This window comes from Panthera leo, chromosome C1, assembly GCF_018350215.1.
Source record: "Panthera leo isolate Ple1 chromosome C1, P.leo_Ple1_pat1.1, whole genome shotgun sequence".
NCBI lineage: Eukaryota > Metazoa > Chordata > Mammalia > Carnivora > Felidae > Panthera > Panthera leo.
Window position 1 is genome coordinate 83,463,375 of NC_056686.1, and position 20,928 is coordinate 83,484,302.

Below are 20,928 nucleotides of genomic sequence, written 5' to 3' on the forward strand. Positions count from 1 at the left end.
CAGCATTTTTCTGTTACTTCCCTTGAATGCTGACCCAAATGCAGAAATGTGTTTCCCTCCCCCAAACTAACATCAGAAGTTTGGACACAATATCTGTTTGAGGAGGTGGGCAGCTCTGTTTCTAAGTGAGTCACAGGAAAGCAACAGGGGCCTTTCAGGGCTACTCTGTAGAGCAGATATAGTCAGTGGACTTGGCCCTTTGGCCTTCTGGCTTGAAACCAAGTGATCTGAGCTCCCAGTGAGTTAAAACCAGCAGAAGTCAAGGTGCACTTAGGCTTCTGGAATGGAAAGAGATTTTTACTTATAAACTCTTCAGAATTCTCCTGTAGGTTATTCCAGAGGAATAAAGTCACAGAATGTGATGATTCTAGGGTAGGACAACCCAAGAACCTTCTTTCCATTAATGCTGTCTGAAACATACATACTCACACACTGAACAAGAATCAAATGAAGAGAAAGGTTGTACAATTCTCCCCTTTTAAGAACCACAGATATTTAGTGCTTGGAGGACATTTTTAGAATGATTTAGTTCAGTACTCTTATTTTACAGTTGAAGAAATTGAGGCATAATAACAACATAATAATAACAGCATAATGATAATAAATTATAGTTATAATGTGCTTTCACATAAATGAACTCATTTGATCCTCAGAGAGATTTTGAAAGAAAGGGAACAAAACCAAAGCAAAATAGAATGCATTGAAATTGCACCTTAAATATGTTACTTTTTAATCCTCACACTTTTATCAAATGGGAGCATTTATCTTTCTCTTTTTCCTGCTTGATAAGTTGAATAAACTGTTTGCATTTTACAGGTAAGGAAATATGGTGAAGAGATATAAAAGGATACGCTTGATGGCAGACAAATTTCCTGCCTCTAAAACTCATGTCTTAATCTACAATAGACCTCAGGATTCCTCGATTTCAGGGACTTAAAATATATATTTTATAACATTTTATGCTTGTCAAGATAGTTTCACTTACATAGTTTAATTAGTCATTATGACAACTCTGTATGATAGATGAAACCACAAAGGAACTGAAAAACTTGTTCAGTCTCATAAGTAGTTAACCATGTGCTAGTATTAAAGCAACAATTGGACTCTGAAGTTTCTTTTCTTCCATAACAGTTGTTCTCAGTCTTGCCTGCAAATGGTAATTATCTGAGGAGCTTTCAAAAAAAAAAAAAAAGACAAGTGTCTGGGCCCCGCCCCAGACTAACTGAATCAGCATCTCCCGTGAATGAGGGACCTGAGTGTCTGTATTTTTTAAAAACATTCCAGGTGATTCTTATAGCCTATGTTGAGAATCACTGCAACACGTCATACATTTAGAGTTATTTTTTGTTCCACACAGTCTGATTTCCTCTTCTGCAGTAATAGCTAACATTTTAGTAGCATTATAGAGGCAATGTGAGATTCATTGCATTTTAGCTCTCCACTGAAGAGAAACAGTGCTACTGTGTGTACAAGCATCTTGTAACATAGGTTACCAAAGTCCTATGGAATTGCCCACTCTAACAGCAAATAAGTAAATAAATAAATAAATAAATAAAATAAGATAAAGTAAAAAAATAAAGGAAAACAAAGTCTTCAACCTGTGCTACTCTAAGGCAGTCAAACACTTTATTCATATGGCACTAGATGACAAACATCACATTGCATGGGTAAAATACAGAGGATCAAATATTACAAACATAATACTTTTGTTCTAATTGCTGATGATGGTGGCTATGGCGTGAGCAGAAACTCCATTGCAGGGTGAGACTCAGAACGCAGATGAGCACAGAGCTTGCTGCCTCTTATGCGGGAGCCCCTCGTGTATTATTGCTGGTATCCATGTGTAACAGATAGTATTGTGCACTGAGCTGGAAGATAATAAATAGATTGTGAGATGATGATTTACAGAAGGGTGCTTAGAACTCCTTGAACCAGCAGGAGAAGAAACTGGTGTTGCTACAAGGTTGTACTGTCAAACTCAAAATCTTTTTTTTCCCCTTTTTCTCCAGAGGGTAATTTCTCCAAGACATAACTTGCTTTCTTCCATATCATCTGGAAGTTTGGTGGTTAATTACTAAAACGCCTGATCCACAAGTCTCTATCTGTCCTATTTTTTTTTTCTCCTTTTGGTTGACTTTCTTAAAAGAATGTCTCATTTTAAAAGAAATAATTCTCATTAAAACTGTCTGTACTTATGGGTTTTTATATAACTATTTCCACTTCCTTTTAGAATCCTCCCTTATTTAAGCTAGTGTGGCTTAAAGAAATTGTATATCTAAAATATATGATTTGAGATCTTAACGACAGCAGCCAAAAAAAAAAAAAACCTTGAAATAGAAACAGTGAATTCTTTGCATGATTTCTTATGGCACAGTTGTTTTATTTCCTATGATTCTCCTTGACAGAGAAAGAAACAATTCTAGAGAAAGTGATGGTGGTAGATATATTAATGTGATTAATGATATTGTTAGCTTGATGGCTCATCTGTACCAAATGAAAAATAGATTATTTGCCAAGACTGCTTTTTTAAAAAATCATTCTAATATTAAATATAATCAAGAGATGAAAGCACTAAGTAACATTGCCAGAAATGGAAGGTGATTTATTTAAAAGCTCATCTCAGACCAGATGTTCCATGGAAAAATGAGTTGCTGTTAGAGGTGAGTTTTATATATAGGCTAAGCCAACTAGCCCTTGCCTCTCCCTCGTAGTGGCTTAGTTTAACACAGTGATTAAGCACACTGGCTTTCTAGTCACACTAGTGACTATAAATGCCAGCTCCAACACTTGCTAGCCATGTGAGTTGGCAAATAATGAAACCCCATCATGCTTCCGTTTCCTCATTTGTAAAAATGACAATAGAAAGAGTACCCATTTCACAGAGTTGTCATGAAGCTTCAAGGGGCTAACATTCAGTGTGTGCTCCATAAATGTAAGCTGTTATTATCATCATCAATCTGGCGTGTTCCCTTGTCAGTTATTTTGTATTCAGAAGGCTTGTGATAAGATATATACCTTCATGGGAAAACATGAGCATGATCTACCTGATTCATGTCTCTGGTAATTCAGTCAATTCATCACCCAGGATAGGGGGTGCCAGTGTAGAGAAAAGGGGAGTCAAGGTGTGCTGAAGCGAGACTGTGAGTCACTGTCTGCAAGAGCTTGGCTATACAGAAAGCACTGGGGTGCAGGAGAGAGCATGGGTGTCTGACCAACATGCATTTGAGAATAAGCTCTGCCTCTGGGGGTGAGAGCTTTAAAAATTATTGGATCTCTCTAAGTCTGTTCCCTCGAAAGTAAAATGTTCTGAAGATTTAAATGTGATCATGTATTGTGAAATAACTAGCTACATGTTAGTGCTCACTTATTATTACTGTTACTATTTTTAATCTTAGGAGAGAAGATAGAGGGCACTGGACAGCTGGTATAGGGAAAGATTAGGAGCCATTGTAGGAGGGCAGGGGACAGATTTGGGACAGTTTACCAAAAGGGAAGTAGTCAAGGTCTTTAGACACCAGCTAAGCCCTTCTGTCCCTCTGCCACTCCCAGTGAGCTGCCAACAGCCATCATTCAGACAAGTATTACTGAGTCCCCGCTATGGGTTGGGTATTTTTCTAGGTGCCAACTTTAAAGTAGTGAACATGACAGGCAATTTAATAAGCACTAAGCTCTTAGGGAGCTTGTGTTCTATGTGCACTCACAACAGGTAAACAAATAAGTGAGGCAGACAATTTCAGAGTGTGAAAAGACAATAGGCAGAGAATGTTGTGGGACAGGACACCTTAGCAAGTGTCTGAAGAAGACCAGCTGCAGAGGTAAAATTCACTGGTTTGGAAGGAAGAGGTGCCAGCCACAGAAAGACCTGGGAAAAGAGCATCCCAGTCAGAGGGTCTTGCGCGTAACAGGCCTTGAAGTGGAAATGATCTTGGCCTATCCCCAGGCTAGTATGACATACTGGATCATAGTGGAGGGAGCAGCAGAGCCCAGGTGGTGGAAAGACTTGAAGGCCCTGAACAGAGTGCTCTGTGAAGCCATGGGGGGCCTCCATGGGAAGCAGGGGAATGAGACCATGGATTTACAATACAGGCTCTTGCCATGAGCTCAAAAATAGCATCAACATGTAGCCATGTAGAGTTTATAAGACTCATCTCTGTTCATTTGTTCATGGCAACAAACAAGTGGAGGTGGTGGAAGTAGAGATTTTATTCTCCCAGTTTGAGAAATAAGAAAACTAAGGTTCAGAATGTGCAAGTGCCTCCAGCTAGATGCCTCATCAAGGCCAAGTAAAATTAGTTAGTGTCGGAGCCGTGGGGTCCAGTTTAGATTTTGGGATTCCAATCTTGAGCTGTATTTCTTACAAGGAATTCAGATCCCACTTGGCTTAGCAATCAGATTTATTCTATTAACTATATATTTTAAATTTTGATTATTTTTATCCTGTTTGTTTTTCACACCTTTTGATTTCTATTCGATTTCCCATTAGATCCTGCCAACTAAGGGTAAACTCCTTGGATGTATGTGTTAGGCTTCTGTGAGTGGTAATAACCACAGTGCTACAAGAATCACTAGATGCATAAATATGACATGACTCTCTTCTCGCCATCTCCATCGTAACAGTGCAGACTGAGCTAACGGGAAGCCTAGTGAGTAGTTCAGATAGGTCTGTAGACAGAACCATGTCATGGACATCAGTGAAGATTGGCCCTTCCAGACCGTTCTCACAAACTGTGCCTCTCATTAAAATGTAGGCACAGTAATTTGTACTATTTGCTAATCCCAGCATTTGCGATTCAGTATTTGAAGTGTTTACAGTTTTCCATTTACTGATGAAAAAATGCACGCAGCCCAGATTGACAGCAGTCAAAGACAGCTTTACATATGTGCTCCGACCAGGAAAATGAAAGGAATTTCTTTAAAATTTAATGAGAGGCAGAAAGAAACACTGGTTCCTTTCAAAACTGTAGGATTGACAATACTGGTGATGGCACTTGTAGGGATTTAGCAACTGAAGGTATATATACACTTGTCATAATGGTAAAGAGTTAGGAAAATGAAGCTGTATTAATCAAACAAAGTAAAGAAAATTTTCATTAATGCATAGTTTGTAAGCGCCACATTTTTTTTTTCTGTTGGTTAGGAAGATGGAGGCATGCACTGGAAACACTAATTCTAATTATTACTGTAAGTGGGAGTTTTTGGCACAAGGTCAAGAAATAATAGGGGAATGTGTGAATCTCACTATTGAGCTGCAGTAAGCCTAATCATTTGAATAAAGCCAGTTGTTTTTTCTTGGACCGTCTCTGGGCTGTTCAGTGTTCTGGATGAATCTAACACAATCAGGCTGTTCTCTGGTGTATAACCACTTCCTGCTGACTCAGGGCAACTTGCTTCCTCTGTCGTTTATTAAAATGAAGCATTCATATTAAAACCCCATTTTTTAGTGATGACCAAATATACATTAGTAATGACATTATTAAAACTATTTTGTTTAAAATGAACTTTCACACTAACGTGTTGCAAAGCGGCACAAACAAATCTATCTAATTTCGCTGGAGATGGTTTTAAAAAGCTTGCAGATCTTTCTGGCACTATTACAGAAGGGGATTTGATGTGTGTTTCAGGAGACAATCTAAGTTTTTATGGCCATAAAAAATGAATACTGTTTCCACTACTCCACACAGCAAATAATGTATAATTCATGATTTTTCATTAACATGCAAATGTGAAATAGTGTCTTCTATGTTTGTATCTACTAATAATCTATTAAATATTTAGAAGCATAGTAAAGAATACTAAAAATATTTGGTCTGGATACTGTTTAAGTAGTTTTTCTCCTCATTTTTTATTTGTCCATATATTTACACATGTAAAAATGTAGGAGACACAGAGAAGCAAATAATCAATTCAGTATCTGGCATTTGTAATATAAGACAACAACTCTAATGTTTATGTAGCTGTTAGTACTTTTAATAGCATTTTCACATAGAGTGTCTTGGCCAACCATAGCAACAACCACATGAGGCTGACATTATCCCCATTTCATGGATCAAAAAACTAAGACAGTGATTTCCTGGCTTTTTTGGGTAAATATTTGCCCACTCAGCCAAGAAAACATGCCAAGTGTCTTGATTTATAATTTGTTGCACCTCAGGAACTCAATAGAATTTTGGGTATTAAATCAGATTTCCAAGTGTTTGATAAATATATTTGGCTAAGACCATTACATATAGCTCACATTGGCTGAAGCATCTAAAATTTTCAGTATTCTTTCTAGGCTGCCAAGATTCTTCATTGGTTCATTCTACAAATGAACATTTGAATAACACACTATGCTCCTATGTGTTCAGCGTTCTTCCAGGGGCCTGATGGGAGCTGGAGTTGAACACCAGCCACAGGCACACCATTAAGGGTAGAACTGTAGAGTCCAAAAGACAAGCCAATAACTTGATAGAGCCCATGCCGTCAGGGAATTCATCTTTAGTCACTGTGCTGGAATCTCCATTTAGAAGAAGTGAGACTAAGGACAGTATCTCTCCTCTACATGCAGACCTGGTCAGCTGCTCCTTCTGCCAGTACAGGAGACTGACTTCCATTATAAATAGTAAGCATATTAGAAACAATCTATCAAGCTGAAATTTTAGCAAAAGAATGGAGAAGTAGCTGCAAAGATTATACAAACAAAAGCAAGCACTATGGTTTAAAGTCATACCAGACTATTTTATGAATATGCTTCAGTGACAGAATACATAGGCAAGGTTGGGAACCACAGGTATGGGCCATGTAATTCTTTTACCTGGGTGTGTTGCCATTCCAGCAGGTCCACTGACCTGTTTCCTTTTGTTGGGATCCTTTCTACTAGAAATCTGGCTCTGAGAATGTCATTTCCCCTTTGCTGGTGAATAATTTTATGCTCCAGTATATTTTTTGCTGAGTACATTTTTAATACTTTTCGTCTCCAGGCCTCAGCGAAGCTTCCATGCTATATTACTCCTCCCAGATGTTGTATCACATCCACAGGTACCATGTGGTATTTTTCATGGAAGCTTAGGAATTTCTTCTCAGACTGGCAAGGGCTTCTTCTGCTCAGTGGCCTGAGTGTGTAGATTGGTGAATTCTTGCTATCTAAATAAAGCCAAACGTTTTCTTTTCCTGCTGGGGTCATTTCCTGTATAGTCACTGTGATTGGTTCCTTTGTGTATTACTGGTGTCTCTCCCTCTTGAAGTGAGCTCTCAACCTTTATAGAATTCTCTAGGGGACCACACCCTGCATATGTAGGGTCAGACAACTGCAACAGACCTGTTACAATGAAGGATTTATTGTATTATTTTCATTTTTATAAAATAAATGTTTGTACTTCGCTAATTTGATAATATCAAGAACATCTTCACATTTCATTCAAATATTCCAATTATTTTTGCTTTGGGATTTACTTGTATCACTAATTCTCAATCATACATGACAATGTATATATCAGTCAGTGTTCAGCAGGAGAAGTAGAACACCTTTAGAGTGCCTGGTATAGAGTAAGCTCCTGGCAAATAATCACTTATACTGAATAAATGATCCTCTGATACTTAGAAAACAAAACGAATTGCTAATTTCTGTGACCAGAGAAATAACAGGAAAATCATCACAAAATGAATTTATGGGTGTAATTACCATCTACTGTATCCTTAGCAAACATATAAAATCTCCTTTCTTGACAGAGTAAAGTCCTACAAAATGAACAGGAAGCACAGCAATAAGCTACCTTGGCTTTACCAAAGGACTGACATCTTGTCCTACACAGGTTCCTTGTCTTTCAAACAGGGTAAGTGCAGTTTAAATGGTGGTCCTCATATCAGCATATCAGCAGACTCAGGCTGGGCCGGCTGGAGAGGTCTTGTTTAAAAGATTTTCTTAGGGGCGCCTGGGTGGCTCAGTCGGTTGGGCGACTGACTTCGGCTCAGGTCATGATCTCACAGTCCGTGAGTTCGAGCCCCGCATCGGGCTCCATGCTGACAGCTCAGAGCCTGGAGCCTGTTTCAGATTCTGTGTCTCCCTCTCTCTGTGACCCTCCCCCGTTCATGCTCTGTCTCTCTCTGTCTCAAAAGTAAATAAACGTAAAAAAAAAATTTTTTTAAATGAAAGATTTTTTTAAATGTTAACAATTTTCTCATCTGAGAATTGTTTCCCTTAGCACTGCCGTGACCATCCTAATTCAGTAAGTTTGTGGTAGGAGATGAGAATAAACAGTTTAATATGGTTCTCTGGATAATTCTGCCACATGAGCCGGGCCTCTAGCATGCACAGATGGCATCAGGATCATTCATGATTAGCAGTGGATCCATGGTGATCTGTGTGGGGATATTCAGGGAATCCATGGGCAGTTCAAACCCAGAAGAGAACTTTTTTGTATGTTGTAAATAAGAGTTAAGCAGAAGAAACTATGGCTATTATAGCCACAGTAATAAAGCATTGTTTTTATAGACAAACTTGGAGTTTGGGAACAAAGCTGTTTATATGGGAGCCCTTACCACTACAGTGTTTCTGTTGTGAGTCACTTGTCAGGCTAGGACACACAGCGATCTCACAGAGGAGCTCGAGGGATCTCAGGAGCATTAGGACAAGCAGGAGTACCTGCTCAGTGGCAAGGGGAGTCAGCAAATGTTTTTAAATAACATTTTTAATGCTGATTATTTAGCATTTTAGAGAATCTTGAGTATGAAAGCACAGGAGATATGACAACCAGTACTTCCAAAGATGGTACACTGCCAGAGAAATGTACCATTAGGTATAAAAGAAGGCAGTGCTAACTCAGTGGTGACTGGTAATGAGCGTAGATTCTATGGTAAGATACAGTAAGACCAGAGAAATGGAGATCTGTTCTTTTTGTTTGTTTGTTTCCGGTTTATTTTGTGACTCCTTGGAGGCCAAAAATGTTTTCCTGCTTGGCCAAAAGAGCAAACAAAAAAAAAAAACAACCAACCAAAAAAACACTCGATGCTAAGCTATTGGCATAGAGAGGAGAATGAGCTGCAGGAATTCAGGTGCTCTCCTTTCGCGCTGTGAAGTCTATACCGTGTGCAGGATCCATGTAGTGAAGAGAGTAGTCACAGCTAAGGCAATCCCAAAGCAGCTTCAAGGCCCCAGAAAGCCGAGATAACTGGAATATATACCCAGGATGACTTAGAGTAGTACAATAAAGAGTATAAATATCAAAGAGCACTATAGTGAAGAATATCAGGGAACAGTCTCAAAGCCAGATCATTTCTCTCATGTGTAGACACTGTGAGTGAGGTGAAGGACACCCTAACTACTGGCAGTCAGGTGCAAGAAATGGCACAAGAGACTAATTGCCTTGTCTAACAACTTCCACCTAACTCACTGTTATGAAATACTTTTTTGTATTTAATTCCATTACATAACACTGTGCTAAGTGTACATCAAAGAGGGTGAAAAAAGAACCCTGCATGGTTCTGGGGATTGCTCTGGCTAGTTAAACAGAAACAGAGGTGATGTTCCTAAGAATCTCAGTCTTGGCCCTTTGAGGCAGTGAAATGATCACAGTAATTATATAAGAACTGCTGATGGCTATTCGGACATGGGGGTACCAGAAACCAAAAACTACTTCTCAGATAAGATGAACAACCCAGTAGATAAGTTGAAAAATATTTCTATTCTCTGTCTCTCTGCTTTCATGTTCTGCATCTTCATGATAGCGTACCTAATAGCCATAAATATCGATAGAATAGCACTTGAGACTGTGAGACACAATGTTGCTTAAACTCTTACTTTCAAAGAGCATGATTTCTTCCAGACCTGACCTGATTTTTGTTGTTGTTCTTCTTCTTAGCCCAGAGCTTGTGCTGATTTACATATCTCTACTAGCTGAACCACATCTGTTTCTCAGGTCCAGTTTTCAAGTTCCAAGCATTAGCAGTGTGACCACAGAGATCTGTGATCTGATGCTTTATTTGATTTTTATGTGTTTGTTTTAATGGAAGAGTAGAAAAGGAGGGGGAAGGAGGGGGAATATTTGATTTGCTGTCTAGCCGACACAATTCCAAAAAGCATTAAGCTGAAACTGCTACAAGTGTTTATTTTCTAACTCTTTCTTGTATAATGGGAACAGTCAAGATCTGAACACGAGTCGATACAAGGTTTGTGGTTTTATGATAAGCATATCAGCCAGTGGATAGAATAAACCCCAGTGACAGCTGTGATGGTTCTTGGAATCAGACATCCTTCAATAACATGTTCCCCCCATAGCTTATAGACACTGTTGTAGAATAGGGTCAAGGCTTATGGCAGATGTTGAATATCTCTGAGCTATGTGAAATTTCTCTCTGTGGATCCGTGCCTAACAACCATTACATCAAACCACAGGTACAACGAAGCCTATTTCCCTCCTTGACATGCTATCGTTGTTACTCTAGAGGCAGAGCCTTATGCTATTGCTAGCTGAAAAAGACACCTCTCTAAAAGCTGAAAGAGTGCAGACACAGAATTGGGAACAGTTGGGCTATTCCAGCCATCAGAATATAAAGAAATGATGTCATCCATCACAAACCCGATAGCTCATTACAGTGTGATGTCTTGGAATGATACCTGAAATAATAATGACAATACAAAAAATAATAATTTCTGTGGAAATTTCTGTGATGTTAGCATGCTTCACAACTGCAGTCTTTGTCACAACAGTAAATATGTGTTCTTTTCATACAAAAAAAAAAAAACTGCATCATTGATTGATTCATTGAATGAAATTTTTCACTGAACAATCAGATTCGGTTTACTCTAAGCATCTGATAAAAGAAAGTTAGGAAGCCTGTGATTAGCATGGGTCAGAGAGCTTCCAAATATCAGTGAATTTTCATAACACCTGTTGAACTACTTATCATTCACCAAGAAATGCTGAGTGAATAAACATTCTCTAGGTTCTGTGGAGAAAGTTAAAGGAAGAAACAGTAAAATTTTTATACTCACAAGACATCCTGGAGAAACTAAATATATTTTAAGAATAGTGGCAGGAGAGCATCTGGGTGGCTCTGTCGGTTGAGTCTCTGACTTCAACTCAAGTCGTGATCTCGTGGTTTGTGGGTTCGAGCCCCACATTGGGCTCTGTGCTGACAGCTTGGAGACTGGAGCCTGCTTCATCTGTGTCCACCTCCCCCCCCGCCCCGTCCCTCCCCAGCTCATGTGCTTGGTCTCTCTCTCTCTCTCAAAAATAAATAAATAAGCTTTAAAAAAAGAATAGTGGCAGGAAAAATGCAAGAAACAAAAATTACAAAGATCACTCTCAATGACTGATAATTTTAATACATGAAGCTAGTAGCATTGTAATAGTTTACAAAGAATATTATACTTTATCTCATTTGATAGTCAAAATAATATGGTGCCATTCTTAGAGTCAACAACATTACTCCTAGCAGATCATGGACTATGATGTCTTCTCCTCCCCACATGTCCCCCCATATCTACCCCGGCCTGGGAATGCTCTTCTTTCCACACTTTTCTGTTAGTGAGCTGCAGAGTGAATTTAGAAAAGTTCTGTAGAAAAATATGCTTGAATTTGGGGACAGTTTGTAAATGTCTCTGACCTTGAATATCAGATATTATTCGTTCTTCAATAATTTCTTACCTTTCGGTGGGAAACATTCTACGAGGCCTTGGGAAGAAAATTAGTCTGGAGAGTTTGAGATTATCGTCCAGGGTCCTGTGAAAAGAGCATTAAGACACCCAGTTTCTTGATTTTCCCGGTTCATTAAGTACTACTTCAAGGAGGAAGAAGAGCTTTCTTGAATAACTGGCTACAGTCCCCAGTCTACAGAAAACCCTTTGTAGGTGGCTCTCTTTGTTTCCTACATGGAAGGAAATCATCATGTATTCTCAAACTGCCATCTTCTCAGTTTGCAAGATATATCATAATAGATACCAAGAAAAAAAGAAATGGATATCTTAGAAACTGACAGAGAATGTATATCTTAAAAATGCAAGTACTTTGTGTGATATATTTGTTTTAGTGTTTCCTGGTGCTATGGTTTGCTTTTGGTTCTGCAGATTCACAAAACACATACACCCCTGTGTCTATTCTCACTGGCCAAGAACATTAACTACGTTAATGTTAACTACGCTAACGTTAGTTTTCTTTACCAATCTGTAATACATTTCTCACAAAAAGGTCTATATAATAGTTTACCTTTTAATTTTCTTTGTATTTTATTTTTCTAAGCATTTGTCATTCAGGGTATGGCATTCTGGGAATGAATCATTACAAAGCACTACATTTGAATAGTTTAACAACATTAACCAGTTGTCTCAAAATATTATTATAAATTGAACTTTTATGTAACCATTTAAAAAAGAACTATGCATTTAAAACTACTTACGTAGGGAACTCTATTTAAGTCTGCCATATTCCCATTAGTGAAGTTTTCTAATTCTAGAAATTAATGGACTTAGAAAATAGCCTAAAATTTAATTCTCTTTTAAAAACATGATATTACATATACAAAATTTTATCATACTTCATCTGATTAGCCAAGTAGAATGTTTTAATATTATCTGTGGTTTCACGACTTGTCACATGATAATTTGGGTTGGAACTAGTCAGTCTGTTCTAAATCCAGTTGTTTTTTATTCTTGCTTTGTTTTATTTATTTTTTGTATTTTTTCCCCAGTATCATAGCAAGACTCCTTTCCTCTGAGGCATATTTCATATCTTCTTCCCAGTGATGAGCCTTCAGGAAAAAGACTACCCATTTAGACAATGAATCCACAAAAAACAAAGTGAAAGTTCAACATACATCTCATTGATTTGATCTATGAAAACATAACAGAAGGAGAGCTCAATCTGAGCTATCTGAGTATCCACATGATTTCCACATACTTCATGTTTCTTAACGAAACATAAATATGAAGTATGATGTCAAATAAAGTCACTTATGTCCTCTACTGCAGAAATTAAATTATTCGAGTTGGTTATCTACACTGATTTAGTTAATGGTCAAGTGGCCAAATCCACACTTTGCTTGTGTTGCATAAGGTCTTAGTCTTTATTATGTACCCCTGGGAATTATGGTTGAAAATGAAAGCAATTAAAGAGTTGCTGGGAATTATTTTATTATTAAGAATAACGTGCTCATCTGCCTGAAAGAAAAAAAGATGGTAGAACTCTAAGTAGTGATGGCCATAAGCACAGAGGTGGAAATGAAGATAAAATGGGGAGGAGAGAGGTGTGTGATCATCAATTAAACACATGTTTATTTTCATCTGTTCATTCAACAAACATCTATTGCATGCCTACCAGGGTCAGACACTATGCTGAGCACTGGGAATACAGAAATGAAAAAGTTAAAGTCTCTGTGATCGTGGTGCTCATATCGATGGAGGATTCCAGAAATGGTAGAGTGTTATGAGAGATATAAAATAGGTATTATGGGAAAAGCATGGAGAAGCAGCCCTAAATGGCCTATAGAGGCTTAGGAAATGCTTCCAAGAGAGTAATGCTCTGTTCATGAAGGACAGTGTCATTAGCTGGTTATCTCTGACTAAAGAGAACTCCAGGTAGAGGCAATAAGTTTTATTTTCAAGAAGGGGGATATGAGTTAGAACATGGTATATTTAGTGAAATGCTAATAAGGGTGCCTGTGAGGTGGTCTTAACACAGGAAACCGTAAGTCAAGAGGCAGATTGTAAAGGGACATCAATGTCCAGCTTTGTACTTTACGCTGAAGGCAATGAGAGGAGGCCATAAAATGATTTTAAGACATAGAGTGACGTGGTTAGATTTCTGAAATGACATCTAATGCATACACACGTGTCTTAATAGTAGGTCTACTTTACTGCTGCTGCGGGGATTCTGTTTCATAGGGTAAAGACAGTGACACAGCACAGTATAGTTGGAAAGCCTTGCCTCAAAGTACCCATGGGATCCTAGACAATGCTCTAAAACTCTCCAGGGTAATTTTCTTCATTGAAAATGAAGAGACTAGTTACATGTACTTTCAGGTCTCTTAGGCTTGAAATTTCTGTGTTCTCTTTCTGCATTTTGAACTCTGCTACCTTGTAAATATAACTAATGAGAGGCTGCCCTTACCCTACCTCAATACTGAAGAGAGGGCCAGCCAGTCACATGACTCAAATGAGCCAGTCGCCAAGTAAGATTTGGTGATATTATTCACTTAACGAGGCATCCTTGGAGGCAGAATTCTGATTATAAAACCCCACAGTGTACTGATCTGTGACAGAAGCCACAAGAGGATGGTACACATGGGAGGAAAATAATTAATTTCCACACCTCCTACTTAAGCAGGAGTCCAGCTATGTAGAATAAGAATAAAAGTGAAATATTATAAGTCCATCTGTAGATTTTGTTTTTTTACTGAAGTGGGCCAATAAATTTTAACATCACTGCCAACTCAACTTTTACTTTAAAACATTCAAGTAAAACATTCACAATTCCAGCTTTGTGGTGGTTTCAATTAAAAAAAAGATAGGGGAGGAATGGAGGAGTGAAGGACAGTTCTAGCCTCTGTGAGGGTGAGGTTTATTTAAATAGAATTGACACTTTATCTGATTTGAAATGAAGACATGTCAATGCAATGATAATGCAAGGTAATTTCAATTCTGCATTCACAGGAGTGTTCAGGGCACTTCTAACTACGGTTTGGCACTCTGACAGAGAGCCTTGTGAGGCTCCTGTACCGGCAGATAGCCATTTCACATTAATCATAAAAGGCTTTCTGGAAAGTTAGGGTCTTTGCTTTTTAAAGGACAATTTCAAAAGAGTTATGTACCACAGTTAAACTATGAAGTGATCTAGTAAATTCAAATGGAAGAAGAACTGTCCACAGAAAGAGCTAACATTTTAAAAGCGAAAGAAAATAAAACAAGATGTATTTGAATAGGTATTTCAGTTAGGACTAAGGAGAACTCTCAAATGCAGGGAGTGCATCATGTGAGTTACTCATAGACACCCACACAAGTGACAAAAAGTGAACTACTCTAGAGGAGGATGGAAGAGTTAACTCTCAAACTACTATATCCTATACAGCCTAGAACGCTCTTCTAAAAGTTAAATACAGGGGGGTGGGGGGGGGGGTGGCTCAGTCTGTTACGTATCCGACACTTGATTTTGGCTCAGGTTGTGATCTCACAGTTCATGGGTGTGGGTGGATCAGTCAGTTAAGCATCTGACTCTTGATTTTGGCTCAGGTCATGATCTCATGGTCCGTGAATTTGAGCTCCTTGTGGGCTCTGTGCTATGAGCACAGAGCCTGCTTCGAATTCTCTCTCCTTCTCCCTGCCCCTCCCCTGCTTGCTTTCTCACTCTCTCTCCCTTAAAATTAATAAATAAACATTTAATTTTTTTTTAAAGTTAAATTCAAGCAATAGTGCAAATGTTTATGTTCTTCAGGTCATAAGGATGATCTAGTGATATAGGTCAAAATTAATTCTACTATCTGTTCATATGGAAATGGCTGACTGAATTAGAAACTGTAAAAGAAAAACGGGTGCCCAGGTGGTACAGTTGGTTAAGTGCATGATTCTGGATTTTGGCTCAGGTCATGATCTCATGGTTTTGTGAGTTGAACCTCACTCTGCACTGACAGCATGGAGCCTGCTTGGGATTCTCTCTCTCCCTCTTTCTCTGCTCCTCCCCTCCTCACATTCTCGTGTTCTCTCTCTCTCTAAAAATAAATAAACTTAAAAAACAAAGAAAAAAATTCTTGAGATGATCTTGACTAAATAAAATCTGCCTCATTTCAGACTTTTAGATAATTTGCACATAGCAATATAGTCCAGTCTTAACTCTCATCTCAGTGATCCATCAGCTTAAAGCTTTATCTTGATCATGATGTGATCAAAGGAATCAGTATAGTCTTTTTTATATTTGCTTATAACAAAGTAACTGATTGTTCTAAGTCCTGACATTAAGTAGATGGGCTCCAGACTCCCATTTGCTTTTGTCAAAATAACTCAGAAGTTGTGGTACCAAAAAAAGTGAGCTAAAATCTATTTGAATTTTTTTAATGAAAACAATTCCATTTCATTATAGTGATATTCCAACTCTTTCTCTGTCTGTCTTTCTCTCTCACACACATACAATAACACACAGTTTGCACTAAAAACAATAGAGGATGTATATATTTAAAGACAGTATTAAAATATACTGTTAGAATTCTGGTATAATCAATAAGCATAATCTTTTTTATCATACTAAAAGACTCATTTTTATAACTTTTTAAATGATTTTTTAATGTTTATTTTTGAGAGAGACAGAGAGTGCAAGCAGGGGAGGGACAGAGAGAGAGAGGGAGACACAAAATTGAAACAGGCTCCATACTCTGAGCTGTCAGCACAGAGCCCGTCATGGGGCTTGAACTCATGAAACGTGAGATCATGACCTGAGCTGTAGTCAGTTGCTTAACCGACTGAGCCACCAGGCGCCCCCATTTTTATTTTTTTTAAGTTTATTTTATTTATTTCGAGAAAGAGAGAGCACGGGAGGGGCAGAGAGAGAGGGAGAGAGAGAAAATCCCAAGCAGGCTCTGTAGTGCCAGTGCAGAGCTCAGTGTGGAGCTTGAACCCATAAACTGAGATCATGACCTGAGCTGAAATCAGGAGCCAGATGTTTAACTGACTGAGCCACCCAAGCACCCCAAGATTCATTTTTAACTATGAACATAGCAAATGAGTTAACTCTTTGTGTACCCAAATCTGTGATCTATTCAGTTATTTAGAAAATTTTATTGAGTGACTGTTATGTTCCAGATATTATGTTATCCCCTAAATGTATTATTATAACATTAGATTGCTTGTTTTTGCCCTCACAAAGGGTTTAATAGTAAGACCATACAATTGTAGTGGAAGCATCCACATAAATTATTTTTTAAAGAGTCAAGTAAAAACTAATTGAAACAAAGCTATTATTTTATCAATCTTACCCTACTGTCTCAGAGACTGATCTGTGTGCTGATGTTTATTTGTAGATTTGCTATTTACCAAACAGTTATTGAGTGCCTATTATGCACTAGATATTTTTTAAGTTTATTTATCTATTTATTTATTTATTTATTTATTTATTTATTTATTTATTTAGAGAGAGAGGCAGAGAGAGGGGGAGAGGAAATCCTAAGCAGGCTCTGCATAGTCAGCCCAGAGCCGGACACGGGGCTTGAACCCAGAAGGGGCTTGACCTGAGCTGAAATCAAGAGTTGGACACTCAACCAACTGAGCCACCCAGGTGCTCCAAGTCCTAGATACTTTTTAAGGCATAGGGATGGAGTATATCTGTGAACAAATCCATCAAAACTCATTCCTTCACAGAGCTTATGTTCTAGATGAAGAGACACAATAGATTTTATAGTGGTTAATGGTGGCAGTGCTGTGGGAAAAATTAGAGCAGATTGAAAATGAGATGCAGGTAATGGATACAGGGATGGCAATTTAGAATAAGGAGTCAGTCGGGGTAGACATTACTGAGCTGATACTTGGGCAGTGACAATATAACTGATTGACTTTTATCCCACTTCTATTTGGTTAAATGGTTAAAATACCTGATATTGAGCAATTGGATAGATGTTATTTGCTGTAGTCTTCCAAAGATCTTCACAATCGAATCTCCAGAACCTATTAATGTTACCTCAGAAGGTGAATGACACTGAATGTGATTTAAGTTTATTAAAAAGAGCAGTTTATCTTGGATTATCAAGGTGGGCCTAGTACAATCAGGAAAGTCCTTATAAGAGGGATGTAGAAGGGTCAGTGTCAAAAACAGAAATTTCCACCAATTATGAAGATAAAGGGAGGGACCACAAGCCAAGAGATACACTGGGCCTCTAGATGCTAGAAGAGACAGTGGAATTAATTCGATCCTGGGGATTCCAAACAGAATTAGTCTTGCTGACCCCTTGATTTTAGTCCCATAAGATTTATTCCAGATTGCTGATCTCCAGAAGTGTAAAAGAATAAGTTGGTGCTATTTTAAGTCACTAATTTGAGGAAGCAAATAATGTTTCTGATGGTTCAAATCCAAGAGTCTCGTGGACAGGTTACGTCTTATAAATACAGCATGAGGTACTGGTTAAGAACAAGGACTCTAGAGCCCTAATACTTGGGTTTGAATCCAAGCTGTGCCACTGGCTTTTCTTGAGACTTTGTGCAGTTATATGACCTCTCCTGTACCTCACTTTTCCCACCTATAAAATGATAATAGTAGTATTTATGGTACAGAGGCTTTACAAAGAGCTAATATTTGTAAAATGTTAATAGAGTTTTTGATAGATAACAAATGTTAAATAAACTGGGTTCAGAGACAAACATTGAACTTAAAGTTATAGTTATGTCATTTTATAGCTCAGTAAATGTGGACAAATCATATAACTTCTATGAGAGCTTGTTTTATTATGTGGCAGTAATACAATACCTTGCAAGGCTGTTCTGAGCAACACAAAAGAAGACGTATGAAAAAGTTCCATAAGGTTCATTCATTTATTCATTCACTTAAAAATATTTAATGAACATCTGCCATGTGTTAGTCACTTCTGTGAGTCCTAGAATGTAGTGAGGACTATCACAGACATATTTATTTTCCTTATAGAAGTTTTATTCTAGTGAGGGAGATAGAAAATAAACAAGTGCATGAATAAAGTAAATTCCAACACTAATGAGTGTGCTGTGAAGAAAGGGAAAAAAGGAAGGTGTCTCTGATGACCTGAATATTGAAATGAAGCTGATCGTACCAATATATGAAGAGGTGGGTTTCATGCAGTGGTGATAGTTTGTTAAATGACTTTGGTGTCAATTTTAGTGCTCAAAAAAAATCAAAAGGCCAGTTTGGTTAAAGTGTAGTGAATAAGGGAGAGAATGGTAAAATGTGAAATCTGAGAGTTAGACATGGTCCTAAACTTTGAGTTTTATTCTGCTTGTAATGGGAAACCATGGAAGGGTTTTAATCATAGGTTCTGATTTATATTTTTAACGTTTTACTGGCCATGGTATGGAGTTTATTTGGAGCAAACATGTGTTCTTTATTTTTAATAGGAGTCTATATTCCTCCATCATTCTTAGAGTGTATTTAGATACAACTCAGAAATAGGTAGGTGTGTTGCTTATAGAGGAAAAAGAATTTACATCACTAACTCTCTCTCTCTTATCTATCTATCTATCTATCTAGACCCACCTTTCTATCTAAAACAAGCATAGATAAATTATAGTCTGTAGGCCAAATCTACCTGGTGCTTCTTTTTATAAATGAAATTTTATTAGAATACAGCTATGCCCATTTTATATATTGTGTATGGCTGACAAAGTGGAGGATATAACTATATAACCTTCAAAGTCCCAAATATTTATCATCTAGCCATTTACAGAAAAAGATTGCTAGCTCCTGATTATATATTTTGCTCATTTATACCTAGATTCTGATTTGCTACAACACGTAAGTCATCACTTATCTTGTTTTAGCCTCCTGGCCTACCTTCTCCTGGTTGCTCAGTTACTGCCAAACTTGACTCCAGTATTCCCTCATCTTTCTTGTCAGTGTCTCCGTTTTAGTTTCCATACCTTGGCCTTTTTGGGTGGTTGATATCCACATTCTAGCTTTGTCTGCTGATTCTTCTGACGTATTCTAATTAATGGTTTGCCCTGGAACAATATATATTGCATTACATATGCAAACACAGTGGGACTCCCTTCTGCCTTTTAACTTCATGGATTTTCAATATTTGAGCAGGTTCGAAATGCAAATAAAGCATTTTCTTTCTCCCCTCCCCTTCATTTTCTACTACATATAAGCCCTTTCACATTCACATTGAGGATAAGGAAATCACATAGCTGGCAGGCAAGTAGCTTCAAGCAGAGATCTCTTGTATTGGCAGCAATAGCGTAAAATGGTCTCAGAAAGAACACTGTTCGCAGTTCCCTTCACTGATATTTCCCACATCTTCTTTTCACATTCCTGGTTTTAAATAATCGACATCCTGATTTCCCTTTGTTCTGTTATCAATCATTCTGCTGCATGGTTATGAAAGAAGAAATGTGTTACTTAATTTCTCTGGATCTCAGTTTCCTCTGTCACAAAATGAGTAAAATCAAATTGTCTCTAAAATTCCTTTGGACTCACACATTCCCTAATATATTTCTAAGTCCTTCTGAAAAGATGCCTTTGCAAAAAAATGATCCTTGAGCAAATACATAGCAAATATTAAATTAGCTTACTTCTTTTCCAAGCTCCTGGGCAAGATAAAATGTCTGCACCACCCTCTCATGCCGGTGACACAAAGCTGCTGTTTTCAGGGGTCGTTGTTGAATATAGATTCACTGTCTTGATCTCTTTGGCTAGTTCTGTTAAGCACACGTGCTCCGAAAGAGCCGGAATCACATCTCATAATTGTGATTCTTTCAGAAATGAAAAATGTTCGCACCCTGAAACAGCTCCTTTTTCCTTCTGACAGAACAGCTAGGTCTCTGTAAATTCAGGAAGTTATCGAGTGTGCCTGCCAGGAGGTAGGGGGTTTTGAAAATATTCTAAGTCAGATAATATTTTCTCACAAATACGGAAAGTACAATCCTTAGTTTATAATACGTGGTCTAGAAAGGGAAAGGAAAAATAGATCCAAATGAAAAAGTGGCCTTAAGAAAATCAAAACAACAACCAAAGCAGCCTTTCAGAAGCACTGGATTCATCTTTCTACTTTGCCATAGATTTCTTTAATCAGATGAATGTAACAAGTTGATTAGGCTTTACAAGCTTTAAGAAAAGTCAGAACCACTTATACTGAAAAATAGGACTCGGGATGTAAATTATTCACAGTTCATTAGACTAAGACAAGCATTTCTCAAACATTTCTCTATGCTTGAGAAAAGCGACATATTGAACTCTATTTTACTGTGAGGCTCAAAATGGCAATTAACAGTCTTAAGCTGCATATAAAACCCAA

At 37.8% G+C, this 20,928-nt stretch overlaps 1 long non-coding RNA gene across 2 annotated transcripts in view; it reads right to left on the minus strand.

Annotated features, from left to right (window-relative positions):
• Positions 1-1,627: 1,627 nt before the first annotated feature.
• LOC122227320 overlaps positions 1,628-20,928 on the minus strand; it is a 55,070-nt gene continuing 35,769 nt past the window's right edge. Inside the window, exons 3-5 of one of the 2 annotated variants that reach the window (XR_006205967.1) lie at positions 19,553-19,633; positions 11,625-11,699; positions 1,628-1,868 (exon numbers count right to left, since the gene is read on the minus strand). This is a non-coding gene — a long non-coding RNA (uncharacterized LOC122227320). Of the gene's footprint in view, positions 1,869-11,624; positions 11,700-19,466; positions 19,634-20,928 lie in introns of both variants that reach the window. The other variant, XR_006205968.1, reaches the window with a different exon arrangement.